We start from the raw sequence: 3,718 nt of genomic DNA, 5'->3' as shown, positions 1-3,718 counted from the left end.
TAATAATAATATACTATAAATACATAATTACACACACACACACACACACACACACACACACACACACACACACACATATATATATATATATATATATATATATATATATATATATATATATATATATATATATATATATATATATATATATATATATATATATATATATATCCTTACGTGCAATGAAAAGGAACCTTTCGCATACATTCATTCAGTACACGTAAATATGAATACCACAGTCGTGTATAATTCATACTGGTCACATAACGAACAGCTGAGAGTCCTTGTGTTTCAATAATCATTCTTCCTTTTTTTTACACGGACACCTGTGAGCAAAAACATTAATTTGGCTAAGACTAGCAAGTGTCTCATACTCAGGAGTATCTTCAAATAGAACACATCAGAAAATCTAATTCGCTACTTTTTGTTCCAGAGTCTGGCGGGGGGGGGGGGGGATCTAGTTCGCTACATTTTTTTTTCAGGAGTCTAGGGGGAGCAAATCTAATTCGCTACTTTTTTTAGGAGTCTAGGGGAGCAAATCTAATTCGCTACTTTATTTAGGAGTCTAGGGGAGCAAATCTAATTCGCTACTTTTTGTTCAGGAGTCTAGGGGAGCAAATCTAATTCGCTACTTTTTTTAGGAGTCTAGGGGAGCAAATCTAATTCGCTACTTTTTTTAGGAGTCTAGGGGAGCAAATCTAATTCGCTACTTTTTGTTCAGGAGTCTAGGGGGAGCAAATCTAATTCGCTACTTTTTGTTCAGGAGTCTGGGGGAGCAAATCTAATTCGCTACTTTTTTTAGGAGTCTGGGGGAGCAAATCTAATTCGCTACTTTTTTTAGGAGTCTAGGGGAGCAAATCTAATTCGCTACTTTTTTTAGGAGTCTAGGGGAGCAAATCTAATTCGCTACTTTTTGTTCAGGAGTCTGGGGGAGCAAATCTAATTCGCTACTTATTGTTTAGGAGTCTAGGGGGAGCAAATCTAATTCGCTACTTTTTGTTCAGGAGTCTAGGGGAGCAAATCTAATTCGCTACTTTTTGTTCAGGAGTCTAGGGGAGCAAATCTAATTCGCTACTTTTTGTTCAGGAGTCTAGGGGGAGCAAATCTAATTCGCTACTTTTTGTTCAGGAGTCTAGGGGAGCAAATCTAATTCGCTACTTTTTGTTCAGGAGTCTAGGGGGAGCAAATCTAATTCGCTACTTTTTGTTCAGGAGTCTAGGGGAGCAAATCTAATTCGCTACTTTTTGTTCAGGAGTCTAGGGGGAGCAAATCTAATTCGCTACTTTTTGTTCAGGAGTCTAGGGGGAGCAAATCTAATTCGCTACTTTTTGTTCAGGAGTCTAGGGGGAGCAAATCTAATTCGCTACTTTTTGTTCAGGAGTCTAGGGGGAGCAAATCTAATTCGCTACTTTTTGTTCAGGAGTCTAGGGGGAGCAAATCTAATTCGCTACTTTTTGTTCAGGAGTCTAGGGGGAGCAAATTTAATTCGCTACTTTTTGTTCAGGAGTCTAGGGGGAGCAAATCTAATTCGCTACTTTTTGTTCAGGAGTCTAGGGGGGAGCAAATCTAATTCGCTACTTTTTGTACAGGAGTCTAGGGGGGAGCAAATCTAATTCGCTACTTTTTGTTCAGGAGTCTAGGGGGAGCAAATCTAATTCGCTACTTTTTGTTCAGGAGTCTAGGGGGGAGCAAATCTAATTCGCTACTTTTTGTTCAGGAGTCTAGGGGGAGCAAATCTAATTCGCTACTTTTTGTTCAGGAGTCTAGGGGGAGCAAATCTAATTCGCTACTTTTTGTTCAGGAGTCTAGGGGGAGCAAATCTAATTCGCTACTTTTTGTTCAGGAGTCTAGGGGGAGCAAATCTAATTCGCTACTTTTTGTTCAGGAGTCTAGGGGGAGCAAATCTAATTCGCTACTTTTTGTTCAGGAGTCTAGGGGGAGCAAATTTAATTCGCTACTTTTTGTTCAGGAGTCTAGGGGGAGCAAATCTAATTCGCTACTTTTTGTTCAGGAGTCTAGGGGGGAGCAAATCTAATTCGCTACTTTTTGTACAGGAGTCTAGGGGGAGCAAATTTAATTCGCTACTTTTTGTTCAGGAGTCTAGGGGGAGCAAATCTAATTCGCTACTTTTTGTTCAGGAGTCTAGGGGGGAGCAAATCTAATTCGCTACTTTTTGTTCAGGAGTCTAGGGGGAGCAAATCTAATTCGCTACTTTTTGTTCAGGAGTCTAGGGGGAGCAAATCTAATTCGCTACTTTTTGTTCAGGAGTCTAGGGGGAGCAAATCTAATTCGCTACTTTTTGTTCAGGAGTCTAGGGGGAGCAAATTTAATTCGCTACTTTTTGTTCAGGAGTCTAGGGGGAGCAAATTTAATTCGCTACTTTTTGTTCAGGAGTCTAGGGGGAGCAAATCTAATTCGCTACTTTTTGTTCAGGAGTCTAGGGGGGAGCAAATCTAATTCGCTACTTTTTGTTCAGGAGTCTAGGGGGAGCAAATCTAATTCACTACTTTTTGTTCAGGAGTCTAGGGGGAGCAAATTTAATTCGCTACTTTTTGTTCAGGAGTCTAGGGGGAGCAAATCTAATTCGCTACTTTTTGTTCAGGAGTCTAGGGGGAGCAAATCTAATTCGCTACTTTTTGTTCAGGAGTCTAGGGGGAGCAAATCTAATTCGCTACTTTTTGTTCAGGAGTCTAGGGGGAGCAAATTTAATTCGCTACTTTTTGTTCAGGAGTCTAGGGGGAGCAAATCTAATTCGCTACTTTTTGTTCAGGAGTCTAGGGGGGAGCAAATCTAATTCGCTACTTTTTGTTCAGGAGTCTAGGGGGAGCAAATCTAATTCGCTACTTTTTGTTCAGGAGTCTAGGGGGAGCAAATTTAATTCGCTACTTTTTGTTCAGGAGTCTAGGGGGAGCAAATTTAATTCGCTACTTTTTGTTCAGGAGTCTAGGGGGAGCAAATCTAATTCGCTACTTTTTGTTCAGGAGTCTAGGGGGGAGCAAATCTAATTCGCTACTTTTTGTTCAGGAGTCTAGGGGGAGCAAATCTAATTCGCTACTTTTTGTTCAGGAGTCTAGGGGGAGCAAATCTAATTCGCTACTTTTTGTTCAGGAGTCTAGGGGGAGCAAATCTAATTCGCTACTTTTTGTTCAGGAGTCTAGGGGGAGCAAATTTAATTCGCTACTTTTTGTTCAGGAGTCTAGGGGGAGCAAATCTAATTCGCTACTTTTTGTTCAGGAGTCTAGGGGGGAGCAAATCTAATTCGCTACTTTTTGTACAGGAGTCTAGGGGGGAGCAAATCTAATTCGCTACTTTTTGTTCAGGAGTCTAGGGGGAGCAAATCTAATTCGCTACTTTTTGTTCAGGAGTCTAGGGGGGAGCAAATCTAATTCGCTACTTTTTGTTCAGGAGTCTAGGGGGAGAAAATCTAATTCGCTACTTTTTGTTCAGGAGTCTAGGGGGAGCAAATCTAATTCGCTACTTTTTGTTCAGGAGTCTAGGGGGAGCAAATCTAATTCGCTACTTTTTGTTCAGGAGTCTAGGGGGAGCAAATCTAATTCGCTACTTTTTGTTCAGGAGTCTAGGGGGAGCAAATCTAATTCGCTACTTTTTGTTCAGGAGTCTAGGGGGAGCAAATTTAATTCGCTACTTTTTGTTCAGGAGTCTAGGGCGAGCAAATCTAATTCGCTACTTTTTGTTCAGGAGTCTAGGGGGGAGCAAA

Source organism: Palaemon carinicauda, chromosome 2, assembly GCF_036898095.1.
Source record: "Palaemon carinicauda isolate YSFRI2023 chromosome 2, ASM3689809v2, whole genome shotgun sequence".
Classification (NCBI taxonomy): Eukaryota; Metazoa; Arthropoda; class Malacostraca; order Decapoda; family Palaemonidae; genus Palaemon; species Palaemon carinicauda.
This window is presented reverse-complemented; position numbering follows the sequence as displayed.